Below are 17,138 nucleotides of genomic sequence, written 5' to 3'. Positions count from 1 at the left end.
GTATCTTCAATAAATATTCATGTGGGATGTTCTTTCTTCATCCTTTGATCCCCCTCAACCAGGCTCTAACCCTTCTTGCAATGTGGGCCTCCCTCAGTCAGGTTTTCCGTGGCCAACCACTCACTGTGGACTGCAAAGACTAACACCCATGACAATGACCCAAGTATTTTTAACCACAATGTTCACAGGTGTGTTACTGTTCACCCTAATTCGCAGGCATCCTTCGATCGGGTTCACATTTGACAAACAATACAGTTCACTTGGGTTTTATCACAAGGTGGGGTTCACTTCCCTTAGCCTTCCCTTGGCTTTATCACAGTATGGGTTTCACCGCCCTTAGCTTTCTTCTTGACGCCCCTCAGTCGGGCTTCGATTCTTGTTCTCTCAGTGTTAGCCTCCCTCAGTCGGGCTCACTATGGCCTTTTTCTCAGAACATTCCACTTGTTGTATTCACTAGTCTCAATGTCTTTTTAAACAATCCTTCACTGTGGACATCCTTCCGTGGGGTTCACTCTAGTCAACACAATGTTCACAGGGTTATTGTACTTCACCCTGTTTTGCATGCATCCCTCAGCCAGGTTCACAATTTGCCTCACTCAATTGTTCACCTTGGTTTCAACACAATGTGGGATCATCTCCCTTAGCTTCCTCCTGGCACCCCTCCATCCCATTCACATAGCCATTCTAACACAATCTCATCAGGCAGCAGGGGTTCCCATCCCCTAGCTTTCTCTTGGCGTCCTTCCATCGGGTTCACACTTGCCTCTTTCCTCTTGGTTATGGGTCAAAGACTTTCGATTGTACAAGGGGTTTTTACTCGACCCTTGTAAGACCACTTTGACCTCTTGCATCAGCTTTCCTAGGGCCTTCTGGGATCTGTAGTTTTAACAAAACTAGGACCGTCCAGATTCTTTCGAATGAGCACCCACGTGACACCGGACCACTCTGCAGCTGGTGTCTCCCTGGATTGTTTCAACAGTTCTGTTACACACAACGTCTTTGTTCTTTCACTTTACATGATGCTGCCATTTGCAGCCTTCACTCAACACAGTTCCGTTTACTATCGGTTCTCCCTCTGACTCACCGGCTGTGATGAACTGCCGGTATTTCTTGTTTCTGGAGTCAAAGATGGTACCACAGTAGCAATAGCAAGCTTCTCTCCCTGACTTGGTTACCAGTGTAGGAGGGCTCTGTGCACCAATGACATCTGCTCCACCACAAGCTAGCTGTTGTTCACAGCCTTATGATTCCTTTCACAGAGTCTTTACAGGTCTGTGTTGGAAAGGGCAAAGGCACTACATTCCTTGTTGTCCTTTCGCTTATCGCCACCTTTCTCCTCCTCTTGATCTGCCATCCTGGAATAGCTGTCTCGTTGTGGGTCTGTCTTGCCCAAAGTGTGTTCTCATGCTCCACCTTTTATCCCTATGGAGAAGGTGGGGAAGGGAAAGGGCCGTCAGGTGTGTGTTATTATTGCCTGACTCTGCCTGACCCTTGTATTGGGACTTGTCAGGTAAACGACCCTGCCATTATTCCGTTGTCTTTCATGAGGTAAGAAAATGTTTGTGTCGGAAAACGGGTTGGGGGGTAGAGCTTCTGAATATCCTATGAGGTAGGATGGGGAAAAGGTGTTATAAGGATATAAGGAAGGGCGGACCGCATCTCACTTCCACTCCCCGAGGTCCCCCATCCAGGTGATCCTCCCCCAATGGTCCACCCTCAGGAAATGGATTCAATAGCGAGGGCCATATCCTGGCAACCTGGTTGACAGATACCCGGGGACTAGCTGGTGAGACACCTTCAGGATAACAATACATAGAGTGGGAACTTAATAAATGGTGGCAGGCATAGCTAGATGGGGTACATAGGAAGATATTTAACATGACAAGAGGACTGCAATTTTGAGGGAGCAAGGCCCTGCAGCATTCATGGTTAAAATACATAGCACTGGAGGTTAAATTGCTGAATAGAGATTTTGTTGGTTCACAATGGAGTCTGGAAGGCAGAGGATGGCAAGGTTAAAAAAGGAGGGGGGGTGATAGGGAGCTGAAACTGCATACATTGGCCCTTTCAGGGTTTCAGCCTAAATATGCAACAGTTAGTTTGTTTTTATTGATGGCAGAGTAAAACACACAAAGCTTTGATCACCAGATGCACACACAAACATTACCAAGGATACTATAGCAAGATGAACACACAGCGTCCCCCATGGTAGAAGAGGTTTTGTGTGCATATAGAGAACTCAGTAACAAGATGAAGAAATGAAAGAAATGGACCTAGCATATTAGCCCGCACCACGATAAAGTAACAATTCTGATTCAATGATATCATGCATCTGCAACCAACAGTGGACATGACTAACTGTTCAAGATTAGCACAATGTCTTAGAGATTGGGGCCTGGTGTGAGAAAGAGAGATGGAAGTACATTTGTCTATTCTGCCCACTAAACATTGAGATATAATTGGGTTGTTGTGGACAAATGCAACTTCTAAGGCTGTATGAGTAATAATTGACGAATATCGCACCATTTCTATAATAGTGTCAGTGTGTTGTGATGCCAGACAATCAAAGATTATCCTGATGATGTTTATGAAGTGACATCTCCTCTTGAGGGCGGAACCAGAAATTAGGGAACGGCCAATGAGCAGTTATACTATATAGAATTATATAGGTATTTGCTTCCTAACATCCACTCAGCAGGTTGCAGTTCTGTTTTTTTAGAATTATGACAATGTATTTGTTTGGTTTATAACTCCTGATGTTACAAACATTTTTTTTTTAGAATGTCTTCTATCTTCTTCCGGCTGAGTTATTTTATGAATAAAGTAACTTAAGTAGTGTTTTCGTGCACTTTGGTATGCTCCATTATTTTTGGATAAGTGAGTGTTTTGGAGCGGGAATTCAAATTGATGAAAGTTTGATCTGGAAGATGGATACCGTTGTTTCCTGCAGAGATCATAGCACAAGCCAGAACAATGGCAATATCATAAAAATCAAAAGAAGTCAAGATGCCGCCCTGGCATATATTATTGAATTGATTTATTCATCGAGGTCTCAGTAGATAAACAAAAGGATTGGTAAGTGGGCAGATTAAGTGACTAAAGAAGGGTAATAATAATAATTTTGCATTTATATAGCGCTATTAGCACTGCTTATTATTACCCACGGTGTGTGGTGCTCTTTTATCGACCTCGGAAGTATGAAATGCTGAGTTTGGCCCTGCTGGGATTCGAACCAAGCGCTCTACTCGCTGTGCCACTTGACCGGATGTAGGAAAGGAAGATAGATGTTGCCAATAGACACAGTTTGTCATTGGCAAAAGAGTGCATTGTATAATGGTCAAGTTCCCCCTTTTCCAAAGTAGCACATAGAAGGCATGTAATGCAAGCAACAAAATACAGGGAACAGGGAATTTGCTACTTCCAGTTATTCCTAAATAATCATAGTTCTGTGTTGTTGGTAGTTTCCATCGGTATTCTATTCACTAATAAGAAGTGTTTGTTTATTAGTGAGAACCAATCATAGGTGATGAGCGCTTTCTTTGGATGGAGACCTGCTTCTTAGAGATGCCTGATGATCTGTGGCTACTTGAGGCTGCAACGTCTTAGGTCTGAGTCAGGGTTTCATTGAGCACATTAACTATATTATTAAATATATATATATATATATATACATTATACAACTGATGCCAGTATTATTAATTTTACTATTGCATTGCCAGACCTAAAAGCCCCAGAGACATACAAACACAAGGCTATTATTTTATAGAATAATCCAGCATTTTTTTAATATTCCACGTGGACAGCAGGATGTGTGTGATTTCTTCGAGAATATTTAACCTAATGGAGATTTTACTGAATCCTTTTAACCAAAAAACGAAATCTACTTGTACATTTTTCTACTTTTCTTTTATTATGCAGACCCTCTTCACACCTTCCTACGCTAACTAACACCCTTACCCAACACCCCACCTATTATGCATTACACATATACCATTCCCCCAACCATTTTCAGTGAAATACATTCAGTGAACTCTCATTCAGTGAAATGGTATTCGAAGAAATCTATGGTAACGGGACAGCAACTAAAACTTCAAACTTTTATTTGTTCTTGGCAAAGCAGTTTGAGTAAAACTGAAACCACCCTAATGTCTAGGGGCATGTGCAGAGAGGGACACTGCCATTTCTGACAGGGTGCTAAAAACATGTCCCTCTACTCTTTACAGGCCTAATATACCACCCACCTGCCAATACCCAGGACTGTAGGGTAGGATTTCTAATGCTCACTGATACAGCATGATGAATATAAACATCATGAGTGGATCCCTGCCTCTATCATTCTTACGCAGGCATACTCCTCTTTTGAATGCCTCGCCTGCAGGCTCACTCTCTCTCGTGGCCATTCCCTTACTGTGGCTGCCATCTATCGCCCACCTGGTCAGATCTCCTCCTTCCTCTCTGAGTAGGCTGACCTCTCCTCTTCCCTGCTGGTCTCAACCACTCAACTCCTACTTCATGGAGACTGTAACATCCATCTGGATCCTTCATGCCCTACCTCTGGACTCATTTGCAACCTCTGCTACTCTCTCTCACTCTCTATTCTCCCCCTTGGACCGACTCACTCTGCAGGGCACACTCTGGGTATTCTGATCTCTTCAGACCTTCCCCTTTCGATCCTTCTCACCACTCCTCTCTCCTAGACTGATTACGTTCTCCTTTCGTCCCATCTCACTCTCTCTGCCCCTCAGGCCAAGCCAACTCCAGCACTGCCACCTACCTTCTCGGGTATACAACCCATGAAGCGTGTGTCAGTTGAGGCTTCTGCTGCCACTTTCTCACCCGATCTCCCCCCCTTGGCTGACTCAAACCCTGACACAGCCCTTTCCATGCTCCACTCTGCTATATCTGATACTCTGATGTTCTTGCCCCTGTCATGCGGATCCGTTTGAAGCCCAAAGCCAAGTGAAACTCTATTTGTATACCTAACCCCTCTAACAGATGCACCTTGTCTGCGACTAGTGAAGAATTGATAAGGACTTGGTTGAACCAGCCACTTTGTCACTGAGTGCATTTTTCAGTGAAAGTGTCACTGTTGCTCCTGCAGCATTGTCAGTTATAGCATGGGTGATCTCACCATATCTTTCAGGGGGTCTAGGATAACCTAATAGGTGAGGAACGTCATAGGCGGGAACCCCCACGTGGAACAGCTTGTGTTTCCATTTATACTATATTTCCCTCTCAAAAGATCATCACAGGGCTGGGCACTGAAACCTTAACACAACTCGTCTTAACAACTGGCACTCATTCTGCATTAATATTGTTTTAGCATCCGGGGCTTGGGGAGTAACTTATCCAGTTGCTTGGATCGCAGATTCAATTCCACTATCCAAGCCCACGCTCCAAGCACCCTGACCGCTGCTTCCCCCAACATGCCATCTTCCCCCCCACCGTCCCTTCATGTTAAATTTCCCATCCCTCCCACCCCTACTTACCTTTTTTCTTCTGCAGCGACAGCACCACACAGCCGCTGCTGCGGCTGCCACCGCTCCATCTCCATCCTGGCCACCATGGAAAGTATTTTCTTTCAATAAACGGGGCGACGCAAGGCGTTCCATTCATTGCAAGGAAATACATTGTTTTTAGCACCTCCTTATTGGATTCCCATATCCCCCACCCCCTGCACCTGCATGCTCTGTCCTTCTTGTGTTGATGCATTTGGCCAAATGTGGGACCAGCCTTCTTGTTATCTTGTCATGATGGACAGCTGCATGAAAACAAAAATCTGTGCACAGCCTTGCTGCTAGACATTAATTCCTTCTAATTATTTGTTCTACCGTACACTGTTATTCTTGTTTGAAATGCCATGTTGGGTAATGCGGGCACTGTTTCTCCCTTCCTAATCCTATATTTTGGCATTTCTCTTTGACTCCTCATGTATCATACTGTATCATTCACAATCACTGTGTTTGCATAAGTTTACCGTCGTGGAAGGCACCTGCTATCTGAAAGCAACTTCATTCTCCTGAGAAACTATTCCCTTGAAGCAATTAATTAGACTCTGTTTGGTATCTCTGTCCATTCGGACATTTGCTTCATGAGCTCCTCTGCCTTGCATGAAAATAAAACGAAAACTGCTGCCTTTAGCTAAATCATGGTGCTCTGCAATTATCAACACTTACCGGCCCCAATATGGTCGTCCTCTTGCTCCCTGCAATAACTGACAATGATACTTAATACCATCGAAGCAACATAATAAACCCAAGCCATGTACTAACCCCCATCCCTCTGACCCTACCACTCTGTATGTGTACTGTCTGCATCCCCCCACTTGCTCCCTAATGTGTGGCACAGCTACATGTATATTCTAATTACCAGGTGACGTCACCAACCCTTGTGACCACTGTATCACTAACTGGGAAAAAGGCCTTGCTAAAATACCTTTGGTAGCTTGTACTTGTCGCCCTCTGGATCTGCACCTTCACAAAGCTGTGTGGCCTGCGACCAGAAGTGGAGCTCCTACAGCGAGACTCACTCCCAACCTAGCTGTACTCCCCATATCGTTGTAGAGTTCTAGAATTGTGTGCATCAGGCAGGCATACAGAGTAAAAGAGCTGTGAGTCCCGATGTTTTTGACGACTACTGCAGTTGACATTCCCTTCCCTGACATGTGGGTTAGGCAGCACTACCCTACAAGGCCTAGAGCTAGCAACTCACGGTGCCTGACAAGCTGGAATGCTTCCTGCTTCTTGCACCTTCTCGGACTCCCGCCCACACTTAGCAAAACGTTTGTTGAAGCTCCGGATCCACCACCATGCAAGTCAGTGGCAGGCCACACCCTTGGCATTGCTGTCCGTCAACCCATCCACCATAAAGAAATAGATTTGAGAACATAAAGCAGCTCAGGACATGCTGATATTGACATAAGCCGGGACATTTATTATTTTATTTTGATATGTACATGGTGCGTGCTATAGGATTTCTTTGGGCTAGTTTCTTGTACCACTCTTTATTTTAAGCTGTTTATGTTAAATTGGGGGTGCAATGTCCTTAAAGTAAGAGAATGTACAGGCTCTGGGACTGCTATTGTGCCCGCGCCATTTTATTGAATTGGGTTGTATTTCTACATCTCTATAGAGACTCCATGGACTGCCAAGTAAGCGGCAGGGTAAGCTAGCAGTGCAAATATTGACCATTGTATCAAGAAGAAGGCCTCTAAGTGTTCAGCCATTTTACTGTAGTGTCTCTGGCATGTTGAATTAAGTTATGTTTCTGCCTCATCCTAAAGAGCATTTGTGCTGCCAAGTACATGTCAGGATGGCCCGGCAGCACAAAGATTAGCTATTATTCTAGAAGATAGACCTCTGTTATCCTTTCTCATGAAGCTTTTCCCAAGGGAGTTGAGCCCTTGATGCTGCAAATGATTTGGAGGGATAGGGCCCCCTCGTCCTTGTCCCACTACCTCCTTAGACTGTGTTTTCGGGTTATTTTCTGCACCGGTGTCCAGTTGGTACCCCTGGTTTTGCAGCTCTTCATTTTTGTTCTTGGTGGACAAAGACCCCTAGGATAGCCTTGGGTCGCCAATCGTAGGGGTCCACCCTTTTACCCCCTAGTGCGTGTGTTTTGGGCACATGTGTGTTTTCCACAGAGCAGGACATGGGCTGGTGGTAGCTAGATGCTAACTTGACAGTGGCTGTGGGTGTCCTCCCTTTTTTGGACACCCAGGCCCTGCCATAGGAATCAATGGATTCCTGGACAAAAGCAAGATGGCCACTGGTAGCCTCTTGGTTTCCTTTGCCTTTCCCCCTTATTTCTCAGAGTTGTGAGAAACCTTGTCTCTGTTCCCTTCACCTGACTGGATGTTGGGTGGAAGGAGCATATATGGAACTGGGGCTGCACCTGCTAGAGTAGTAGGAGTCTTCCCAGGGATTGCTGTTGTGGGTATACCACAGTGGTGGGACCTACCTGAATGGAGAGAGGAGTGAAATAGCATTCTGTGTTGTGGGTGTCTGGTTTTGGTTATGTGCCACAATGCCTGTGGTCCTATATATGAGCACACACTAACTGAAACAGAGTGAATAATCTGAAAGGCTGGGAGTTACCTCTGTGTGTTATGGGTGTCTGAATTTGGTTGAATGGCCTGAATACCTAAGAGCTTGATTGGTAGATGAAATAATGCACTTTGTTTGATTGGATGACTGAGCCTGTCTCATCCTGAGTGAATGAGGAACATTTGTGTATAACTAGGGACCACTCCCTTACCTCAGGGTCAGAAGCTGAGAGACTAAACCAAAGCAGAAGCTGAAGTCTCAAGAAGCGTGTATCCTGAATCCAGCTGAAGAAAGAAGTCTACTGCTGCAACTCTTCATCAAATCTAAAAGCTGGGTTGCTGATTTAAGGACTGAACCAGAGAGAACCTGGATAGGCCACCCTTCCCGTAGTTATTAGGGGACATTGTGCAATTGCTGCTCTTCACCCAAAGTGTCCTGGGAGCCAGTCCTGTGTGCCTGCTGTCCCAAGCAGGTGCTAGTGTGGGTCCAGAAAAGTAGCACCTGGACATTTGGAATGCAAGAAGTCCATCTGAGTCATCCAGGGTCTGGAGGAGTGTTCGTGACCACTGGAAGACAAGTTGCTGTGTTTCACCCAGGAGAGGTGGTACTCCAACATAGTGCTGATTGATGCCTGGAGTTGTCAAAGTTTCAAGTAAGACAAGAAATCTTCAAGTGGCACTACAGCCACAATGTCTGCCCCTTTTCTGCACCGTAGAAGATCCAGGGTCACCGCATGCAGAGGAGCACCAGCCGGTGGGTTTCCCACCACAAAACACTGAAGAAAGTGTTGCGAATGTCCAGACTTAGTGAGCATCCGCAGGGCAGTCCAGTGCTCAAGTCCAAGTCACCAGAAGCCATTCGGTCATTTGTCCTGTGGCTGCAGCAACAAAGAACCAAAATGCAGCTAACTGCAAAATACTGAAACCTGACACCTATTACTGTCACAGCACCCATCACCACCAAATGTCAGCGATAACCACCACTGTGACAGACCTGCATCGCTGCCTTTCTTATACTGCTTGGTTCTCTTCTTCTACTCGAAACCGACCTCCCAGCAACTCCTTCTTCCAAGGGGGTTCCATACTTGAGGGACATCATCGAGTAAAGTAGAGAAACTTTGTCATATCACCTTCCAAGGCACTCAAGATACTGTGAAGAGGAAAAGCATCTTCCATCCTCAGGATTCATCCAGGGGTCCCAGATTCATCTTGGATCCTGTTCTCCTGTGGCTTGCCAGGGACTTTGGGGTAGGGGGACCTGTAGAAACAGAAGCAGACTATTAATGAACATATTTGGACTGCGATGTAATATACAACATAAAGTACACCTTAACATTTCCTACAGGCTGCCCAGGTCGGGGTATTCTCACACAGTATTGCATGTTTACCCCAAAGAAAGCATTCTACCAATGATGCAATTCTTACCTGCCTTTTTACAGTAATGTTTATGAGGTTAACCCTTGCCTAATAATGTAAATGCATTTGACTACCTGTCAGCAGTTGGTGCATTATAACTGAATTTAAAGGTAAAAGTGGTGACACATAGAACTATAAATATTACATTAAATTACCTGCCTTGATTTCTAGTACAAAGCGAGTCTTATTTATGTGCATATATCTACCTGACTTTTGATCCTTTGATAAAAGGGCTGTGTATCACCTAGCATAGTGTGTGGACATTCCATTGTGGGGAGCTTGGGGATTCACTGTACCTAAGAACAAGCCTGCATCAGCCCTTGAGTCTTAGGCTTGGTTACTCATCCATAGCTACCATTAGAGAGTCTTGGCACAGTCGATCTGTGCCTCTACCCCAACCATATAGAGGGCAGAAGTACAGATAGTCCCTCCAGTCTTTACAAGCACCCTATGAAAACATGATTATGTCTGTGGCATAGGCAGACAAGTATGGGATAGTAACAAGGACATGCCTTAAAGTGGACAGCAGCAGGTTTGGGGAGTAGCATGGGATGTCAAGATATCTGGTCGCACGGGAGAGAATGCCCTTGTATCAAGTTTGTTGCTGGGGAGGGTGGATTTTGCTCATTGTACTAACTATGCATGACTGGGTTGTCTGCGGGTGGATGCACATCGGAATGTAACCTGTCACTGTACTAACCAATCAGAATAGAGCAATTTACTAACCAATTAGGTTTTATATGGGCAGATAGAGCCAAACGGATGATTAGGATGTAGTGACAACTAATGTTTAGATTGCACACTAATCTATTCTAATTTTGTGGTTTTCATATTTAAATTTCATTGTCTGGTGTGGGCATGTCAAGAGCTTTCAGTCTTGTGGTCCTACGAGCCCTGCTGACCTCCCGGCCATAAATTGCATTTACATTAAAGTTGTGCTATCTACAATTCAGGTCATCTCATAATTGTTTGGATTTTCTTGAGTGTCTACATTCATGGATACATATAATAGTGTAGGGTTTGTGAAAGCACTAAGACTGTCTCCCCAATTGATTCTGGAACTTTTAGTAGTCTCCAGATTGGCAACTGTGAGGCTGTGAATACCCTAAAATAAAGCATTTCCAGGGTTAGACTAGTACATGCGTAGGGTCTTGTTCCGTGTCTGAGTAGAACACACTAAACCCTAGCACACCCATTCCAAGGGCTAGCTTTTTTTTTTTACTGACAATGAAGTACTAAAAGAAAGTACATCAACACAGACTCGTGGGGCATATTTATTGATTAGGATCACTGGTAATGCTCATGTTCAAGGCTTTATCTTTACTGTGAATATCACACATTATTTGCATTTTGAGAAGATAGCTTTTACCCGTGTGTGTGGGTCAGCAATCACCACCCTACCTTCCGTGCCCACCCTTCGACGCACCCCTGTGTTATTTTCCATCTCAGGGTGAGCGGGACCCGGGAGAGACAGATAAGAGGCATATATTGCTGCTTGTCCTCCTACTCCTGTTGTTCATTCTGCCTAAAGGTTCATTCTTAGTATGATCCTTTGGCTTTGGTAAATGGGGGAATATTCCTCTGGAATGCTCCAGGTAGCCCTTTCATCACTCACTGTAAGTACTGCAGGTCATCCCAGAGAATAAATGCTCTTTCCCTTTTTGTGGTTTTCAAAGAGGTCATTTCAAAGCATCAAAAAAATATCAAATGTCCCTTGTTCAATTGATCATCTAAGGGCATTGTACTCTACTACTCACGTTAATCACCTGAACAATGTCTCTGGCTCTGAGCACCAGTCAAATGCCCTGCCCAATGTCATGGTGCTATTATGGGGTTGGACAGAAGTCCAGTGTGTGGACTAGTCAAAGCATTCGGGGGACATCTGTTGACAAAGCAAAACATTGATGCAGTGAGTTCTCAGAGGTGGCCTTGCATACACACAGCCACTTGGCAAGTGACCCTTTGCATTCAAGACAATAACAAAACAAAAAAGCAAGGCACCGGGGAAGAGTATGGAATCCAGCTACCATGGATGCTGCCTTTAAGCGCTTCCCTGGAATGTACCCTTATTGTTATGTCTTCAGTTTTTTATACTTGGCCATTCTGTTTTAAAAAAAAATAAAATAATCACAGATATCATTCAAACAGCCTGTTTGTGTTGTTGTACATTTTTGGTGATTACAGGTTACAACAAACATAGGGAGAGCATTGGCAGAGCGGTTTAAAGCTCAGAAGACTGCCCCTTTCTTTTTTTATAGGCCCTGCTCGTTTCTGTAGTTATAAAGCTCCTACAAGTATTTATCAACCTGTAAAGCTCAATGTGCTGAGCATGGCATACAGTGCCTACTGCAGGGCAGTAGATGATGTAACATATCGGGTATGGCGAAACGTAAATGAGCAGTGTCATTTGTATGTAGCATCACTCACGGGAAAAGTGGAATGGTGCAGTTAGATTTATCTTAGACCTATTGATGTACATAATTGTGTGAAGGGCGGCAGGCCGACACCCATATTATGAAATCATGGAAAGGAGTGCCTGACATTTAGAATGAGTTTGCAAATATGAATGACAAGTGCTGTAGATCCAAGAATATGGAAAAGGAAGTGTTCTTTATGGTTGGGCTTACATCTAATTAAATAATCAGCTGGGTGGGAGGGGAGCACTATCTAATCGAGAAAGGAAGATAAATAACAAAGTAAAACCACATGTGTAGGCTATTTTCCACCAATTTCCATAGCAGCCAAGCTATCAACACAATTACTGAATTGAACCTTACTATATTGATTATTATCCCTGTTTTCCGAGTGGCTCGCCATATTTGATGGGTGTATATGGAACTGGTGGTTTGCAAACTCGCTGTCCAACTTGTTTAGGAAATTAAGGGACAAGATCCCGTGGTCGAAGTGTACGAAAAGCAGAAGTGGAACTATGTTCCCTACTGGCCTGCCCCAATCCCCAAAAAACACCATCACCACTCCCCCCACGCACAAGACAAACCCCAAAACACATGTGCCTGCTGTTTAAGGGAAGAACAGTCAGGGCAGTGCACTGAAAGTACAAGATTCAACTTCTTCCTACACATTAATTTTGAAATGAAACCATTCCAGAACGGCTTCTTATTAAAATAAAAGTCCAGGAACAATAAAACTTAATTTTAAAAAGTAGAGGAGCACTCTGCTCCCACCACTTTGACCACTGACAAGATCACATACTAGCTCTATCGAAAAAGCCTCCTTCTGGCAGACTAAACAGAGTAAACATTTTTTTCAGGCGACCATATGCAAAGAGATTCCCTGACATTTCCGTTCTTTAGCCCTTATTACGAGTTGGGTGGTATTCTTGTGGTAAATCTGCTGAAATACCACTAAATGGAATTACTGTTAGTGCCACAGGATTATAAGCGTTTGTATGGGTGGTGTAAGTCCATTGGACTCCATGGTGATTTCAGCAGATTGGTGTGGTAATTCTGGCTATTTTTGGCAGCAGGAAGTTTTACCTCCAACTATAGTTTGAAGCAATCCCACCTCCCTACAAACTTGTAGTTCAACGGTACGGTAATTTGGCGTTAAAAGAATAACTGCTGCATTTCCACTGTTTTCACCACATCACAGTACTTGTTAAGAGCCTCTTTGAATTTCACAAACACCCTTTATTAAAACCATGAAAGACCATCTGCTTTCTATATTCAATGTTCCTGTCAGTCCTTGCCACTGAATGAATCCCGGGACAGTGAAAGTGTTAGGCTCTGTGTTTGTTTGCAATGCACTTTTTCTTCTCCATGGAACTGGACCAAAGAGACAACCTTCCCTCCCACGAAAATCAGCAGGATCATAGAAAAGCTGTTTGTGCCAAATTGTGTCCTATGTACATTGATATGATATGATTGTTCATTTGTATAGCGCCTATGTACAATGTGTTTCAAAGCGCTTCAGACAAGGGAGGGAACAAGGGAAAATACAATGACATTCTTACAGGCCATGAACAACAAAAATGTTAAAATAACTATCGTATTCAGCCTGGCAACATTTCAGATAGTGCAAGAGCTACAACACAGATAGGAGGGAAAATGGGAAACAGCCAGGCGACTATTATTTAGATTGCGCACCAGACCCGGGGGTATTCGGGAGCGAAGGCAGAAAGAGGGTTGTTCAATTTATGTTACAGATTACAGATTAGACATGGGGGTACAGCTATGGTTACAATGCTGCAGACATGTATTGTCAAGGAAACAGAAGTATATACAGTAAGTTTACAAGAATACAGGTGTGGCATATAAATAAAGCAGAACAAATATGCAGAATGTACATGAGATCAAAGAAGACAGTAGGGTGAGGTTAGGGATCATGTTCTGATCTGAATTGCCGGTAGGGGAGATCTTAGAGCAGGGGGAAGGGAGTTCCAATATTGTGCTGCTTTAACTGCGAAGCTGTTCCCACCAGATTTAGTGAGTTTGAATCTGGGTACTAACAAAAGGTTGGAGTTAGCTTTTCTTAGGGGATGAGAAGCTGTCTGGTGAATCTGTCTATAAGGTATTGCGGGGCTGCATGGTTAAGGGATTTGTGCGTAAAGGATGCTGTTTTGAGGAGGATTTTGTCTTTTGTGGAGAGCCAGTTAGTAGATCTCCTGAGGTCTGATATATGGGCATTTTTAGGGAACTTTAGGGTGGCTCTCAGGGCATTATTTTGAAGTGACTGTATTTTGGCAGTGATGTATTTGTTGCTGCCTATGTAGAGGGCATTGCAGTAATCTAGTTTCAATAGGATTAGTGCCCTTGCTAGAATGACGCAATTGTTAGGTGAGAGGAAGGGCTTGGCTGCTATAATTAACTTGCAGGTGTAGGAGGTGGCTGAGGCCATGGCATTCACTTGTTTAACAAAGGTAAGCGTGGAGTCTATGTAGAACCTGAGGGTTTTAACTACTTTGGCCACAGTAATGATGTTATTGTAAATTTTAAAGGAATCATATTTGGGGCCTAGTTTTTTGATGTTGGAAGAGGTGCCTAGAATGAGGAGTTCAGTTTTGTCATCATTCAGGCATAGACCGTGGGAGGCCATCCATGCCTGGATGATGAGGTAGACTCTATTCACAAAGGCCAAATCCTTGTCGTTATCTCCTGTCTATGATACTATGATGCTAGGCCTGACAACATTTCGGGTAGAGCCGGAATAGTACAAGAGGGGGAGGTGAGGGGAGGAGAAAGGAGGGAGAGGAACAAAACAAGCGACTATCGTACTAGGCCTGATGATAATTCAAATAGTGCTGGATGGGGAGGGGAGGAGAACAAGTATGGGAGGGGCGGAGGAGACAAACAATTGTTGCTATCATACTAGATCCAAGGACGATTCAGATAGAGTAAGTGCAAAGAACAAAATAGGGGAGGGAGGAGAAAGGGAGAAAGGTGAGGAGGAGAGAACAAAGAATAAGATAGTGAAGAGAGCAGAGAAGCAGAGGGGAGAGCAAAATTCAGTTGCAGAGGTCAATAACACAGTTTTGCAGGGAACAAAAAAATGTGGGCAAGGATTCAAGATGCTGGGCACAGCATGAATAAGGGTCAACCTGAGCACAAGATCCAAAGAGGAGAGCATGAGGGTAGAGAAGGTGAGCACCAAGTCAATGGGCCTCATTACGAGGCTGGAGGTAGCCTTGCCGGTAAAACCGGCAAGGCTACCTCCGAACTTGCATCTGAGTCTGTCACCCGCAAATGGGCAATTACCGGGCTATTCTGGCCCAGCCGGACCCGGTAATTCCCCTTTCGTGGGTGCCGGGCCCATTACATCCCCATTCCTATGTGAACCCCATAGGGCTCAATGGGAATGGGGATGCTGAATGCACCGGCACCGTTTACAACGGTGCCAGTGCATACGACATGCTGTGCTCACGAGTGACGCACTGTCCAGCAGGTCAGACCGTGCGGGCTGACAGGCACCCACAAGCACAGCTCGTAGTATTCGTTGAAGCCTTACTGCCATAATTATAATAAGGCCCAATGTGTCCATCAAGTCAAATTAGTAATAAGTACCCAATAAATAATGGATGAACTAAGTGTTGCATTTCCCTGTATTAATACCAAATTGTTTGAACAAGCGTTATCTAAGCCTGCTATAAAAATAATAGAGATCAAAGAGAAAACACAAAATCTTGAAGGTCTATTAGAAAAGACAAAAACAGATGAAACGTCACTTTCACTGCTTGAAGTAGACTCCGAATATGTTAGATCTAAAGCAGTGGATGAGAGATGTAATGAAATAATAGCCAAGAGATGCCAGGCACAGCGCCTTGGCGAACTGGCTGAAATGTACCTGCCTATCGAAGTGAGCACTAAACAGATAAGTTGTATGATAGAAACCAGTACGCCCTTAGCAAACCAAAAAGGTATGCATTCAATAATATATAGAGAATTGCCGGCTATACTGAATAATGATACAAAGATGAGTCACTGAACCAGGAGAATTATCAACCTTTAAAGCAAGGTGAAAGATTTGAAATTGATCCCGCAACTGGTTTGATGGTCATTGGACAAGCAAGACTCGCCTTAGAACGTAGGCCATCAATAACTATAGTTATTGATTCTTCAGAAAAAAGCCTGCAAACCGGCAACATGGAAGAGTCTAATAATACTAGCTTCGCGACCGTGAATACTGACAATCTATTTCAAGCTCTAGAAAATGTGTTGATGTTGCTTATTGAGAAATGTGAGCCAATCGAATGCAAATTAGATATTCATTCCTTGTTACCTCATGAAATTAGTTAAACAACTAAGAGAAGCTACAAAGATAATAGTACTAACCTCTCCAGCTGAACCCATTTTAGCTAATCCACTACTAGAGAAAAAGGTAGATGTCTCTGTAGTGGACATTGTGCCTAATGAAGGCAACCACAACTAAACCCTTGCACCACCACAGAAAGGAATTTAGGACTTAGAGCTAGACTAGCCAAAATCCATGAACCACTTGCCCGCTCACTGTCCACTACACATAACTCTAGATCGCTGCCACCGCGACCTATTACCTCCACACAACCCAGTAACCCACTACAAACCCTTCAGAACTCCCGCAACCAGGGTACCCCTAAACTTACACAAGACAAGCGCCATACTACTACCTCAAAAAATATAGCTACCATCTCTAAAAACAAAGCTAGCCCCAATATCAAGGGAGCCTTGATCAATGCCAGGTCGCTAGTAGCTCATGCTACAGAAATTGCAGACCTAATACTCACCGAAAACCTTGACTTCCTCGCCATCACTGAGACCTGGCTACACCCAGCAGCAGGCCCTATGCTTATGTTGGCAGTCCCAGATAACTATTCTATCCTGAGACAAGACCGCCCTAACTCTAGAGGAGGTGGTGTCGCCTTTATCCACAAGTGCAGTCTTACCATGAGACTAACCACCTCGACCGACGCCCTCTCTTGCGAATCACTAGCAGTCAAAATACCACTCACTAACTCCCAAACTCTTAACATCTACCTGATCTACCGTCCGCCAGGCCCCATCGGCACCTTCGATGAAGACCTTAACTCCATCCTATCCAGCAACCTCAAAAGCTCCACTCAAGCCCTCACCTTAGGAGACTTTAACTTGGGCTACAATGACTTAGAAGACTATTCCGCTAGTACCATAGCTAATACTCTTACTGAATTAGGCTTTGTGCAAAGATGTATGACACCTACGCACAC

Source organism: Ambystoma mexicanum, chromosome 8, assembly GCF_040938575.1.
Source record: "Ambystoma mexicanum isolate Mex_15411 chromosome 8, UKY_AmexF1_1, whole genome shotgun sequence".
In the NCBI taxonomy this organism is placed as follows: Eukaryota; Metazoa; Chordata; class Amphibia; order Caudata; family Ambystomatidae; genus Ambystoma; species Ambystoma mexicanum.
The sequence above is the reverse complement of the archived record's forward strand: the minus strand, read 5'-3'. Positions refer to the sequence as shown.